This window comes from Zingiber officinale, chromosome 4A, assembly GCF_018446385.1.
Source record: "Zingiber officinale cultivar Zhangliang chromosome 4A, Zo_v1.1, whole genome shotgun sequence".
In the NCBI taxonomy this organism is placed as follows: Eukaryota; Viridiplantae; Streptophyta; class Magnoliopsida; order Zingiberales; family Zingiberaceae; genus Zingiber; species Zingiber officinale.
The window spans coordinates 59954945-59971848 of NC_055992.1; the positions used below are offsets into that span (position 1 = coordinate 59954945).

Below are 16904 nucleotides of genomic sequence, written 5' to 3' on the forward strand. Positions count from 1 at the left end.
GTCGTTTTCTGTTTTCTAGAAAACGCGCGTTTTCCAGAAAATGAAAATGAAAACGGTGCAAACCAAACGCACCCTTAGCTTTTCAATGTTCCATCGTTATCTTATTCGAAGAATTAAGCAAAATATCATCATTTTTCTAAAATGAATATAACAGACAAAGCTCTTCTATATGGTAATGATTCCTTGTTAAGTATGAATCTATAACATTACAGAGAGAAAATGACTGATAGACTAAAATGTCCCAGCTTTGTAATCAGAAGAGCATAATTTAGCATGCCACAAAACCAGAGAATCAAACTGCTCAAAGTCAAATATAACCAGAGTCGCTAACAAGCAAGGAGCCTATATGAAGGTAAGTCCTCAATTCTACTGACACTCTTTAGAAGAAGCTCCTGCTCCAGCCGACGACGTGTGGACTTCATCACAATCTAAATAAACCAGTTAACAGATAAGTACAACATCATTATTATTTTGAAATTGACAAGTAAAGTTTGACTCCATTGGTCACTTGAATCCATAAAATCAAAAGGCTTAAGTGGTTTCTTTTATGGGGATCTGTTGGGGGAAATTGTAATGTAAACTTGAATGGATCCCCTGTATACTATAGTTTGATTAAATTTAAGTCAAAAAAACATTCTCAAACTTGTTTTTGCTCAATCAGTCAATTTCTAGCTCTGAACTTAGTGACTTCTTTTGTCAATTGAAAAGAAAAAAAAAAGTCTGCTGAATAATTCAAGAATACTGTGGTAAAATTTGAAATTCAAAGAACGTCAAGTGTACAGAACCGTAATAAAGAGACCCTACATTTAGGAAGTGAAACTTTCAATCTAACTCTTATTATAGTGAATGAAATAGCATACATTGAAGTCCATGTACGAGGCATGCATAGTAAGCCATTGGTGATCCATCAACTTGAAAGTTATGCAGTACATTATGTCAAAAGCCTGGTCATTCTCTGTTACAAGAGAAAGAGTCATTCTTTTGTACGTAAACACATGAACATCAAAAAACAAGCCAAAAGTATAATGATTCTTCTTAATCAACATAAAAACAAGTTTAAGAAACATGACAGAATTTGCGAGAGATTGGAATTTGCATCACGCCCACCTTGATGATAACTTTGCAGTAATCATCCAGAAGATGCTGGATCATTCAAGTTAAACACAACTTGAGAACACGGAGAATGAACAATATGATATCCTCATCGGAACTTATATGATTCTATATAGAAGGATAACTACACGACTAATTTGTTACACTTAATCAACTGATTCTCTAATTACAATTACTATGTAAAAATTATAGATGCATAAGTACAACATAGTTACATAGATCATGGTTTAAAATTTCAACCCGCCAGAGTTTTGATATAGGATTGGAACGAAACAATTTTGGTGTCGTATTATAGTGTGCTTATACAGTTTCAGTATTTTTTTTATTTTTAAATATAAGTGTATATTAATTAAAAAATAATTTTATTAATATTTGATTATTAAATATGTTCACTATTAATGCCATATTTTGAAATATTGAGTTCATATTTCAATATTTTCTCATAAGGTAATATTTATTAATTTTTTATAAAAATACTTTTAAAAAATAAATAATTCTTAAAATTTAAAGTTAAATCTAAAATTATAAAATTATTTAAAAGGTACGAAGATAATTATAAAATTATTTAAAGGTTTAAATTATTTTTTGAATGAATTTGTAAATTTAAAATTTTTTAAAATTTATTTGAAATGTTTAAGAATTATATTTTAAAAAATTATTAAACTATTTAAAATTAATATTTAATATATATTAAAATATTTAAAATATTTAATTAATTTTTAAAATTATTTTAAAATTTTAAAATAATTATTAAGATTTTATAACTATTATTAATAATATATTATACAACAAAAACCAAGTTTTATCCCACTAGGTGAAGTTGGTTATATGTATCCTTCTACGTCATTAGACTCTATCCCCTACTATATCATCATTTATATTTAAATAAATTTTATCTTATTTTATTTTTGCTAACTAAGTCTTTTTTGGTATTTTTCTTCCTTGCTTGATATGCACATTTGTCATAGTTTCACATCGCCTAATTAAAACATTTATTGATTGTCTAAGTACATATCTATATCATCTTAAATGTGTCTCTCGGAATTTTTCCCCAATAGGTGTAACCTCGAATTTCTCTAATATTATCTTTTTTTTATTCTGTCCATCCTTGTATGTCTCATATTTACCTTAACATCCTTCATCTCTACAACTCTTATCTTCTGCCCATGTGCTCGAGTCATATCCCAGCATTCAACTCCATATAAATAGCAAGTCTAACCTCTATTTTGTAAAACTTTCCTTTAAGTCTTGATGGTACTTTACGAACACAAAGAACACCTCACACTCTCCTCCATTTTAACCATCCTGTTTGTATGCTATGTTCTCAATCCCTCGATCCTTTTAAAAAATAATCCTAAATACTTAAAACTTTCAATTAAAAACAACTCATCATCTATTATCTTAATAATTGTCTTATTATGTCTATATTACTAAACTTAAATTTCATATATTATGTTTTTACTCTACTAAACTTAAAACCTTTTACTTCTAGCATTAGCATTTACTCATTCACATGTCTCAGCTATCAAAACAATATCATCTGCAAACAACATGCATCGCACTATCGTATCTTAGATGTGTCCAATGAGTTCATTCATGATTAGTACAAAAAGATAGGGACTTAGAATTGATCTTTAATGTGACACTATCTTTATGGAAAACACTTCGGTTAATCCACCTAAAGTCTTTACTCTTGTTGTTACATTCTCATATATATCCTTAATTAGTTCAATATACGTTATGCTAACATCTCTTTTCTAGAATTCTTCATATAATTTTCCTTGGGATTCTATCGTAAATTTTGCCTAGGTCGACAAATATCATATGTAAGTCTTGCTACGGTATATTATTAATAATATATTATATTTATAATTATTATATATAATTAACTATTTATAATAAAAAATCTATTTAAAAAAATCTTTAAAAAAAAATGTGAACCCATAACGAGGGTGTGCACCGTCTACACCCCCAAGTAGGGCCATTATGGGGGCGCGGGGGTGCAAGGGCACGGCCCCGAGGGCGCGAAGGGTAGCCGCAGTGGCACAGAGGGCAAAGGTCACAACACCCTCTGCAACCTCACAATCACGATGCTAGTAGGATATCGGTGCGGATCCTGAGTCAGAACAATAAATACTGACTGTTTTAGCAAGCATAGATTATCCAATGAGGAATCACATTTAATCCAATGATTGCCAAGATGTGAACAACATCAATCACTCGTTTGTGCAAATCTGATTAATGTCCAAATCAATATTAATTTTAAAATTACAGATTTAAAAAAAGGTTTTCAAAGGAAGCGAGTAGCAAAAAAACATGGGATGAATTTTCTAATTGAGGAAAAAGTTACAATAAGAAACAATATTATACATAAATAAATGGGCTAGAGATTGGAGGGATTTCTCTTTCATAATTTTCAAATTTTTCTTTCTTTCTTTTTTCTCAAGTTAATGTACTAGGGTTCTGCCATCAAATTGTGTGTGTGTGATTTAAGGTATTGTATGTGTGCATGATTTTAAAGATAAGGTAGTATTTGTCACTTCCAACATCTCTTCCTAGCATATCTCCACTTAAGGGTTGATGGTGGAACCACAATTTTACTTTTGTCTATAACACTTTATAAGTCCAATTTAGGTCCAATTTAGCATCCTCTTTCTCTTGAGTAGATGTGAGAACTTCACTCAATATCCTCTTGACATCCACATCACAAAGTACTATCGATTTTACTTGGTTTCTCGCTTGATATTTAATAGGAGAGTGTCATTGTTATTAAGAGTTAATAGTATATATACAAGAACAAAGGGGGGGAGCCTTGGCCTATTGCTATCATATGACCTCGTGGTTACAAGTTCAAATCGCAGAACAACCTTTTGCAAAATATAAGGTAAGGTTAAGTACAATAGAACCAATGTGGTCGCATTGGCAGGAGCTTCGTGTATCAGACTATCCTTTTTTGAGTATATATATATAAGAATGGGAGCACATCAATCGGACCCAAGCTGGGGAGCACCAACAAAAAATGTTGGTTGCACATATTCAAGCTTCCGCTCTTCTTCTAGGGGGCTCCTCTTCTGGTGGTCAAGTGTTTGGCAATAACACTTTTCTCTAAGTCCATTTTTATTGCTTAGGAAGCTTGGCTCAGAGAACTAGGGAGGAATGGGTTATAATCAAAGCCAAGATACATAGGAAAAGGAAGAGTACTATAGGGTGGAAAAATTAGAACAACTGCTTTATATTGCCCAGTAAATATATACTAGTTGGCAAAATAAGGAGCAACATATGAATTATATTAAATTAGAATGTTTTTCATTTTATCCTTTAGTCTATAATTTTCAACATAAAATATAAGGTATATGTGTTGTGATAGGAGTTTTTGTAACTCTTTGATCTAAAACATCATTTTAAAATTTGTAGTATTTTAATAAATATATAAAGAACAAAATATATTTGGTATATATAAAAATATAAAGCATTTATGATGTCATTTTTGGTACCGGTTCAACCAAAGTATGATAGTTCAACCAATCACTTATCTTCTTTTCAAAACATTTGTCCTCTCTTATCAATAACAATTCAAAATATCTTTCCCTCTTCAATGAAATCAAATTGGAAGATCTCAGGAGATTCATAAATACTCTACGGATTAAAACAAATTGTTTATTGTCATACTACTAAAACCAAGCCTAGAAGTCCAGTTACTCCAGTACATTAGAATTTAGAAGAAGAAAAAAGCACTATGCTTTGACATTACATATATATTCGTAAGGATTTTTGTCATAAATTCAGCATTGAACAGTATGATTTAATTGCCAAAAAAATCATCAAGAGCAAACTTAAGTGCTTAAACGAAAAACAAGTTCAGATTTGTACCTGAAAGTAACTTCAGAAAGACAGCTGCAATAAACGACCTGGGTTTGGCTGCAGTCATTACAAACGTTCATTAGTGTCCTCGCTAGAATTTTATTGTCTCAGAGATAATTAGTCCTATATTTCAACAGATGCTTCTAATCGGTCATCTATAAAGTTCTAGCTCAACTTAATTAACTTAGCTAAAAAGCCAGTGAACTTATAATAAGATGAAATACAAACCAAGTTGAAGATCAAGCATTTGTATGAGCATGAATGTGATATTAACACCAGCTACTGCAAAAGGGTATTCCCATAGTGCTCGTTCTCCATTCTGTTTTTGGAGAAGATCTTGAAAGGATGTCTGCAAGTATAATTTTTCATGATCAGTTAACCAAAGAACAATACCATCCAGTTTACTAGCAAGAAAACCAGCTCAAACAAGCACACTGTGACCGGAATCACTGTATGTAATTTGACAATGAAACCAAAGCCTGTGAAGTTTTCATTCCCTAAAGAGTCTTCGAATTCAAATAGACAGTTCTTTCCTAGATTGCAATTACTCAAACATATCCTGCCAGATAAAGGCGCTACATGGGTTTTTAGAACTAGAACATAAGAAAAATAACATAACTGTAAATGACTATGCAAAAGAAATTCTAGCAAATAATCGACAGGAAACCCATTTTTACCAAAGATATCAAATAGGTGTCCCTTTTTTCAAAACCATTAAAAAGGGAGTCCCTACTTTTATAATTTTATTGTATGTCTCTTTCATTCCTCCCATAAATTTTTATAATAAATTCAAATTGGAGAAATCCAAATTTTAATTTTGTAAACTCTGAATATATGAGATTCAAAATTTTCAAATAAATTGTCATACTTTACTAATCTGAATTTTAATTTTACAAAATCCAAATTTAGTTTCAACATTCTGTAAATATTTTAAAAACCAAAATTTTCCAATAAAATTTTAGAAATCCCAAATTTAATATTATAAAATCTAAATTTTTATTTTTTTTAAATCTAAATTTTATGACTTAAGATGGTACATACATATACTTAAATGACCAATATCAATAAATGTATCGGTCAGTCGATGACAAATATGTATATTAAATGAGAAAAAGGAAAATCAAAGAAGATTTAAGTAGCAATGATAAAATATATATATAAAAAAGGCAACCAGTGTATGAAGCTCCCACCAATGCGGAGTCCCGAGAAATGGTATATTGTATGCAGTCTTGCCTTGCTTTGCAGAAGGCTGTTTTTGAGATTTGAACCCGTGAGTTCTAGATCATACAACAATAACTTGACCATTGTGCCAAGACTACTCTTCTAGCAATGATAAAATATTATAAAATTTATTTAAATATAAAAGATGATATAATAAAATATAGACTGCATAGGAGGTTTCATATATCTGACCCTACCTACCGGGACAAGGCTTAATTATTGTTCTTGTTGTAAAATCCAAAATTCATAACACAGTTTTATAAAGATTTTATGAAACTAAATTATTATAATATATTTTTATAAATAAAACAATTTTATAAAATCCAAGTAAATTAAGATTTATATATATTCTTTTTAAAGCTTATAAGATAATTTTTAAAATTATTTTGATTGAAATTTGTATGTTATATAAATTTAGCATAAGATGAGGAAGGGATAAAAAAAAGGCATGCAATAAGGATTTTGAAAAAGGTGTTCTCTTTTTGATATTTGCCCAAGAAATTTCTGATCAGGATTGTTCTGAGTTATCAGAATAAATTCTCCATATGACTGCACAGAGTAGTTTCTGTCAATAAGCTTCTCTCAGTACTTTAATTTAAACAAAACTAAGTCTTACCTAGACTAAACAAAACTAAGTCTTACCTAGTCTTTCCCTCAGAAAGATTAGTCAGCAGAGTACAAACCAGATCACCATGCAGATAAACCTTAAATGGTTCTAGTTACAAGAAATCTTGTCTTCATACTAAAATACTAGGGCAACTCAAGATTCTTCACAGCTGCTCTAGTACTTACAATGAAGATATATACTGGCATGAATTTTTAGTTTTAAGTAACAAGGAGTACAAATGAACAAAACTCTTATGATGAGTTGTCGTTAAACCAGGATACAGAAAGAGCAAATCTGAGTAATGTTTAAGCTTTAAAGTAAAAAGGCAAAGACAATAATGAAGTCTGCTGTAAGTAAAATAGTTATAAACAGAATGATGTTTATATGGATGACAAATTAGTTTTGTCATAAAGGAGGGAAGCGCATCAATTTTTCATGTGCCTACAAATGAAGACTAGGTGAGCCACAAAAGTTAGATCTGATTATGCAGCTAAGAGAGCTTGAGTTTTGGAAGGTTTGTGGAGCAGGAACCTCTGAAGAGAGTAGGAATCTGAAATTTGGTGGTAAAAAAGTGTGCAACGATTGTAGAAACTTAAGTATCACACCTAAGCGCTCTTAGGCATCATACCTTAGGGAGATTACATCACACAACTTAAGAAAATTCCCAAGAAGTCAATTTCTAAAATATTGGAATTGCTGGGAATTGGTGGACTTTATAGTTCACGCTTCAAAAATTTGATTCTCAAACCTTGGAACTAAACTTTATATCATTCCCAAATATGCTTATCATTTTCCAAAGAGTGCCAAATTAAAAATTGGGCCTTGGAATCTTTATTATTGTGTTTCTATAGGAGATTGTCACTTGTCTCCGTCCACTCTCCCCGGGTAAGAAAAACTAGTCCCTAGCAAGTTAAAAGCATGCAATCTTTCATAAAAATTCATCATCAATAATCCATGCTTATTCAGATGCCTTCCATTTGACAATATACTTTTAATAACCGCTTCACTTTTCCAACATCTTCAATTTCTTCTCTCAATATTTGAAATTGATGGTAGACGAGCATTAGATGCATTACTTGCCATTACATCTTTATGTTTAGAGTATATGGTAAGATCCTCAATGTTGAAGATGTTGCTAATACCTATGTGTGTTGGTACATTGAGGAAATAAGCATTAGAGCTCATTTTCTTTATAATTTTATAAGGACCAACATTCCTTGAATGAAGTTTCTTATAAACCCTTCTTAGATATCATTCTAACCTTATATGAACCATAACCATATCATCTTCCTCAAATTCAAAAAACTTTCTTCCTTTCATATCAGCATGCGTCTTATATCTTTCATTACTTATTTTGTCATCTCACATCATCATATATTTCTTGTACGTTGTTGCTAAAAGTGTGAGTTTCAGCACTCGTTCTTGCGTCCAATGGTAAAGGAACCAAATCAACTGACTTTCTAAGAAGTATACCCAAACTCCTATTGACAACCTCTATCTTATGTTTGAGAATGGAAAAAGAAAAAACCTTCAACTTTATATTCATCAATTTCCATAAAGTTTGTCAGAAGTAACTTGCAGACTTCACATCTTGATCATAAACAATTGTTAATGAGGAGTCTTGGTACAACGGTAAAGTTGTTGATTTGTAACCAAAAGGTCACAGATTCGAATCCTGGAAATAACCTCTTGCAAAAAGCAGGATAAGGCTGGTACAATGGATCCTTCTCCGGGACCCCACATAGCGGGAACTTCGTACACCAGGCTGCCCTTTTTATCCACCACCACAAATATAGAGTAATGTCCTCTGATAGTTTTAGGCAAACTAAGCACGAAATCCATGCTTAGATCTGCCAAGGTTTGTGTGGCACAAGTAGTGGCATATATAGACCTCTATTTTTCCTTCTTCCTCTAGATAAGTGACATGTGGCACCAAAAAACAATGTTGGTCACATCTTTCTTAAGGCAAGGCCAATAGAAATGGTCTTCAACCATTGAGTCTTATCCCTACCAAAATGACTTGTTGCCCCTCCATCTTGTAACTCTCATATCATTTGTTCATGAAGAAAGGTATTCGGCAAAGAAAATCCTTAAAGAGAATTATTATGCAATGAAAAATTGAGGAGTTTCCCATGATGCCCAACAAACAAAAAAGAAGATATAAATGAGAAAAACATATAGAATATTCATTAGAATCCTGAGATATATGACCAATATATATGACATATCAAAATCCCATTCAAATCTTGATAAATATATATAAAAATAATATTTGAAATATTTATCTAATGTTCTCCCACTTGGTTGATATATCACAATAAGAAATGTATTATATGAATCGTGGAAACAAGTCTTCTAAAGTGAGTATTATCTTTCTTGTATTACTCTATATCGTGTTTCTTAAACAATATTCTTAATGAATGAACCGTATGTTCATCCAAACTCCAACTTCAGTGATATTTTCTTGAAAAAAAAAAAGAATGTGTACACGAACAAAACAAAAATGAGAAAGTTTCTTAACATGGAGTTTCCAAAAGAGCATCCAAGTCCCATTTTTTCTACATGATGTTTAAACTTTAATGATGGTTATGCCCTTTGTTGAAGGATCAGCTATCATCCATGGTTTAAAATCCAAACCGTGTTGAGATTTGGACCGGAATGATACAATTTAGGGTTTAGGGTGTCAACATGTTTCAATATTTTTTAAATATAAAATATATTAACTAAAAATAAAAAATTAATCTAAATATTTAAAAATAAAAGTTATAAAGAATAAAAAATATTTATATATATATATATATATATTAAATTAATGGGATTAGGCTTTAAGTAAGTCTATTTAAATTATCTTAATCATAGCTGGAAATTTATTAAAATTATTAACGTTTATTATTAAAGCCTAATTTAAAACTTGTTGTTCCTTGTTTTGCGATGACCACGAGCACGCCAGCCTGCGTGACGCTTCCGGACTCCTCGTCGGGCCCGGGCAATAGGACACGTCACCAGGCTTGCGCACCGCGACAGAACACATGGTCAGGGTCGGGTTCGAACACATCACCAAGCTCGCACAACGCCTTCGGGTGCCAGCATTGTATTGGTCCGTGGGCAGAATAAGATGTTTCTCCCGTATCGAGAAAAATGAGATGTTTCGCCTATATTAGGTGAAACGACTCGAAATTTTAATCTATGCTATCATCAATTTAGTGCTAATTTATTCAATAACCACTACTTTTCCTTTGAAATGTTCTTTTATTGTAAAATATTTAATCGAAATGTGTTTGCAATTACTTCCACTTTATCATTCTTAGCCATAAAAAATACTACTGAATTATCACAAAATGTCCTCAATGGCTTAAGGTAGAGTCTACAACTCTAAGACAAGAAATGTCACTCCTTAACCATACACCATGTGAGGTAACCTCAAAATAAGCCACAAACTCAACATATACAGTGAATGTAACACTACAATAGATCTCTATAATTTAGATGTGAAGCTATCAACAACATATATATTACAATGTTTAATAATGGATAGTCTACTACTTCTAAATATTCAGTCTTGTCTATACATAAATTTTGGTAAGATTCAAAATCTCGAACTATGTTGAAGTTTCAATCTTTGACTAGAATGATTGTTTTGATATGGTGTCGATATTTCAATATATGGTGTCAGTAATTGATTGGAGTTGAAGAAGGAAGGAGATGAAGCATAGAGTTTGTGCAAGTAGGTTTTAAATCTTGTACCAAATCGGACGAAATGGTGGAAACGTATCATTTTAATAAATTACCGAAACACTATACCACAAATCACATCCTTTGCTTCATCTCCTTCCTCCATCAACCTCCAAATTATTACCGACACCATACATTGTAATGTTGGCACAATATTAGAATAGTTTTTTTCCTATCAAAGACTGAAACTATGGCACAACTAGAGATTTTAAACATTGGTGCCGAATTGTATCTAGTTTGGTGATTTAGAAAAATGATACATTTAGACTGTTACACTCGGCATGGTACGAGATTTCAAAACATAGTTTTTGGAGCCTTAAAGGTACCTTATTACTTTCATTGTAGCTTTCCAATGGTGTTTCTCGAGATTACTCTGATATCGTCCTAACATTCTATTTACAAATGCAATGTCTCGTATTGTGCAGACTTGCACACACATTGATTTCCAATAGTTGAAGCATATGGACCATTCTTCATTTCTTCCCTCTCAAAGTCATTCTTTGGACAGTGACTTAAATTGATTCTATTAGCTTTTATGATAGGAACTACACTTGCGACAAAATCCTTCATTCTAAATCTCTTCAAAATATTATGGCAAAAAATTAAAAGTACATTCTTTTCTATCTATCTCATCAAAAGGGTCCTCCCGTTTTAAAAATTATTAAAAGAGCATCCCACATATAATTTTCTATCCTAACCACTCCTCTGTGTTCCACTCGTCTTGGTGCTACTTTTTACAAAGCACCACACCACCTTAAAGCTACTTTGTATAAAGCAACACCAACTTAGAGTTGCTCAAACCAACTCCAAGGTGGTGTTATTTTGACCAAAATTGGATCAAAACGGCTCCAAGATGGAACTGCTTTGTATAAAGTAGGTGGTGCTATTTTTCCTATAATTGAGTCAAAACAGCTCTAAGATGTAACTCTTTTGTATAAAGTAGGTGGTGCTATTTTGACCAAAATTGAATCAAAATGGCTCTAAGACGGAACTACCTTAGACTAGTTTTGACGATGGAGTTGCTTTGGCTCCAAGGTCGAGTTGCTTTGGTTTAGTCAAAACAACTCTAAGGTTATAACTGCTTTGGACCAAGTAGATCCAAGGTGGAGCAGCTTCAGTCAACTACAAGGTGGTACAGTTTTGGTCAAAATAGTTCCAAGGTGGAGCACATAGGTATTTTAGGTAGAAATTTATAGGTAGTACACTGTTTCAATATTTTCTAAAAGTGGGGTACTCTTTTGATGATAATGATAATAAGAGGTGCATTTTTTTTTCTATCAAACTTTATAATATAGGTTACTTGACATAGTCTTATGATACCTCGATGTTTGACTTTATGAATTTTAATACCAATAACATAAGATGCATTACTCATATCTTTCATATCAAAGTTTTTAGAGACTAATTGTTTCGCCTCATATAGTGTACTCTTATGATTGGTGCAAGTAAAAATGTCACTTATATATAAGATAAGAAAACAAATTTTACTCTAACTAACAACCATATACATCGATCATAATATTTTCAACAAAATTTAATGAAGAGATAACATTATGGAACTTTAGATATCACCTGACAAACCAAATGCCCACCATTACTACAAAAGAACCTTTGGTTAATTTCATGTAAATCTCATCTTCTAGTACTGCCCTAAGAAAGGTTGTTTTAACATTCATTTGTTGCTACTCCAAATCAAACAGTACAACTAATGCCATGATGATACTAACAGAATCTTTCTTAGATACAGGAGAACTAATTCATTGTAGTGGATTCTTTCCTTCTGAGTGAAACCTTTAGAACAAATCTTATATCTTTTTGTGTTACCTTGTGAATCTTTCTTAACTTTAATACCTATTTGCATCCAAAGGCTTTTACATCATGAGGCGACTCTACAAGATCCCAACCATCGTTTGATGTCATAGAATTCATCTCATCTATCATAGTATAATACTAATGTTTTGATTCTTTGAAACTCGTATCTTGTAAAACCGCTTGAGAATCACTTTCAGCTCCAATAACGTAGTCCGACTCTTGGTGGCCAAAGGTCATACGCGGACCTCAAGCGCCCCACACGACTGATCCCACAGTCGTTTGTAGAGAGGTAAATCACAGATGACTTTTTTTTATCTTTTGAAACATTGCATGGGGGAGAGCAGGAACCTAGCAAGCATTTTGTTGCTAGGAATTGACCTCTAGACCTCTTGATGGCAACATCCCATGCAATGACCATCTACCCTACGTGGGGACTAACATAGTTCGACTCTTGTAGATACACTATGTAGTCACTGAGAGTAGATCTTCTTAATGTTGTTTAACCATTTTCTAGGGTGTCATGTTGTTCAACTAGTTGTTCATGAATTTCTTGAACACCTTGATTTATGGGGTTGTCTTCAGCATTTTGTGGATATTCAACGATTTTCTAGCACTTATTTGGACTTATGGGGTGATATGAATGACAAAATCTATCTCTTGTTAGCTTAAGCTTAAATACCAAATATGATGTAGCACAAGAGCGATTGAGTGTTGGAAGGTTTGTAGAGTAGCAATCTAAAGAGAGACTAAGAATCTGAAATTAGATGGTAAAGTGTAGAAAGATTTATAAATTTAGGTATTACACTAAGGACCATAGAGAGATTGCATCAGGACAAACTAAGAAAATTCTTAAAAATTCACTTTATATTCCATGTTCTAGCATATAATATATATTTATACTCAGATGGATTTTTTCAAACACAAAAAAACTCATAAGGACAAACATTGGAAAATAAAGTATCCATAAAGTCTTGCATAGAAAATATGAAGATTCGTAAAAATTTTTAGTTGACGCTTCAATTTTCCAAGTATTAGAAATTGAAAAACATAGGAATTGCTGGGAATTACTGCACTTTATAGTTCGACTCTTCCAAACTTTAACTTTCAAGCCTTAGAATATTGAACTTTATATCATTTTTCAAATAGGCTCACCATTTTTTAAAGTATGCCAAATTAAAAATTGGACTTTAGAATCTTTATTTACTTCTATAGGAGATCGCTTCGTGCCTCCATCACTCATTCATACTCTTGAAAATATTGGTCAAATATAAACGGTCTGCAATCCTACTTTATTAATTAGCAGTAAAAGTATAACTTACTGGATAGTTTCTGGCAAAGAAAAACATGTTTTCCACAGATATGAAACCGCCACCCCTACATCAACAAAAACAAAATAAAAAATAAAAGATAGCTTCAGAACCATACAAATACAAAGGAATTGATTGTAGCCTAGCAAAATTCCTTTAGAGAACAAAAGTGTTAATACCTAAAATCGGTGGAAGGATCTTTTCCTTGCCATCCCATATCCTTCCACTGTTCAGATATTAAACCAAGGAGTTCAACACCAGGATAAGCAGCACACCATAGGGCTCTCAATGCTTCCTAAAAAAAAATCAGTGACTGAGATAGAATACTATCAGGAAATTCTACAAATATATCAATGCATTTAGGTTCAACTAAGAGAAATTATAACTATTAATTGCAATTCTATTAAGACTAAAGCACAAACTTACAAAGTAAATGATTAGCACTTTATTCTTTTTTTTCCCAAAGAAGTACAATGACTGTGCCAAAAATAATCAGCTCAAAAAAAACCACTGAAGTATATCCAAAGTAGCAGATCTTATATTTCGAACATTCTAGATCATTAAGAATCACTTCAATTACTTATGAGGAAAAAAAGTGAGCATAGTAACACCGATTTCTAATTGAGATACAAACAAAGTGAAACACTGTCTTTCTAAGTTAAATACCTGATGCTCTTTCCTCGTACTATCATAAACAACAGTAATCCGTCTTTGTAGCCTATGCAAACATTCCTCCTGCATGTGTGAATAATCATTAGTTCATGGCCTTCATTCATCTTTTGAATTTCAGAAAGCAAGATCTTATACTATTAAGAGATGTTATTGATGCAATACTTGTCTACAGAATAAGGATAGGAAACCAACACCATGGTGTGGAAGAGGATGAAAGTTTATCACAAAAGAAAATTAGCATCACACAGTATTTTCAAGCATACCAAAATAATGAAAAAAAAAAACTAACATTTCCAAGGTATCTCAATTCCAAAAGCAGAGTCGATAAAAAGCATATCTACAACACGTTTTTGTATGCAATATATCTCAATTTCAAAAGCAGAGTCTAAAAGAATACATAACCTAAACTCATTTACAGGAATTATCACCACCATCCTTGTCATCCATGCTATTATTTAAGGGTGTCAATTCAAGTGGATCTGGTCGGGTTGGGTGGGGTTAATTTTTTTTTTAATCCAACCCGAACCCGATCCGAATCCGGATTCATCCCGAAACCCCTAAACCTGAACTCGACCAACCTGAACCCGACCCGGATAACCCGAAAATCCGATTCAAAATAAATTTTTTTTGCCGATTTTCCATATAATTTTTCACTTTTATCTCAATACTCCATCATTATCATACTAACATTGATATTAATATACATAAAAACATCTTAATTTTCAAAATAAAATTCGATTTAACCCCAAAAAATTCACTAAACCCTGGGTCAACCCAAACCTGACCTGATCCAACTCGAAAATTTTTAACCCGAAAATCCTCCAACCTGAATCCGAAAATATCCAATACGAACTTGATTTTTTTTTTGTTGACTCGGGTTAGGTCGTCGGGTCGGGTTCATTTTTGACACCTCTACTATCGTTTGCACAAAATTGTGAGGGATACATTTGTTATGTATTCAAGATAACCAACAATATGTTTCTTCTAGCGTATATTCTATCAGCATAACCATCTAAGGCATTTAACTGAGGGATGTTACTTCAAAAAGCTAATAAGACAACAATTGATGTAACTAAGAGAATACCTGAGAAGAAGTAAGATCGATTATTAAGTGAGCCTCAGCTTTTATTCCTTGGGCACAAACACATGAAATACCTCTTCCAATCCATGCAGTTGATCCTGTGACAGGTTCCACAAACAGCTAATAAACAGAAAGAACACTAGCACAAGAAGAGAGACAAAAGTTTGTGCACATATTTAGGCAATGCTAGAGAACAAAGTTCATAGTATCATCAAAATTACATTCAGAAAAAGAACAAAAACAAGAAGAGAGACTCAAGCCTATGCACATTTAAGCAATACTAGAGAACAAAATTCATAGCATCATCAAAGTTTATAGTATAATACTGTGCAAGGTTTCTATCCCATAATCGAGCAAAACAATTTTAATATGTAACATGTTGTCACTCGACAGACTTCCACACATGCTAATGTATGCCAAGATACAAGAATTTTTCTCATTTATCCTCCAGTCCAAAACAAGGAAATGAAACTGTAATGGAATACGTAATAAAGCAACTTTACTTCCTACTGCTACCAACTCATCATCTCCCCAAGTTAAGTTGGTACATGCTATTGCACCAGGAGTTGGTATGCCAGGTGCTAAAGCATGGGTGTTTTGTACCCATTGAGCAAGGATGGGTTGTAATTGTATAGCGGTATCTGAAAACATATCTTGGGGACGTCCTAAAGCACTCATGGTATCATTATGAATATACAAGCCAAAACTGTGAAAACCTAAAAATATACATACCCAGTTAAGATGTGATATGATTGCATCGCGGTGTCTAAGGACACGATCTAATAGATCGTTGTATCGAGTAATTGGATCATAGTTTCTTACCATAAAAATTATTGCTTGTACACTAGCACCAACTATAAGAAACCTACAGACCCACATGTGATGGGTGAAGAACGAAAGTTGTGTTCCATAGTCAATAGCTAGGTATGGATAAGGAGGCATGGGATATATGGTGAGCTATGACAATGGTTAAAGAACCTAACATAGCAACGTTTAGATAATTGAGCTTGCCATGACATCGTTAGGATTTTATAGAGTCCCTTATGGCCTGCTCTGTAAATGGATCTTTATGAGCCTCTAAAATGTCTTTAAGGTCATTACCAATGCCCCAGTTAGTTCTATACATATGACCTGCGATCAAAAAAAGAAAAGCAATAACTAAATGATAATGTGCAATATCAGTCAGCCATAGATCACTTGTTATTTCGTCTAATCCTCCATGAGAAGTCAAAAATTCTACATATTTTGACCAATTCAAGGTGAAAATGGGGTTGCTCCCTCAAAAAAATCTAGGATAAAGTTTAGCCAAAAAATTCTATGGAAAGAATTGATATCTCCAATTATATTACATTCAGAATGGGAATACCCATTATATACAAAATTACAATAGAAGAGATAATAAAAAACTAATTATTCTGTATATAGAAAATTAATATCTTTCTAATTACATCCCTTGATTTACTACTTTGTGCTCATAGCTATTAGTGTTCATAGTTGT

At 32.5% G+C, this 16904-nt stretch overlaps 1 pseudogene; it reads right to left on the reverse strand.

The window, feature by feature from the left end:
• Window positions 1-257: 257 nt before the first annotated feature.
• LOC121972417 overlaps window positions 258-16904 on the reverse strand; it is a 44232-nt pseudogene continuing 27585 nt past the window's right edge.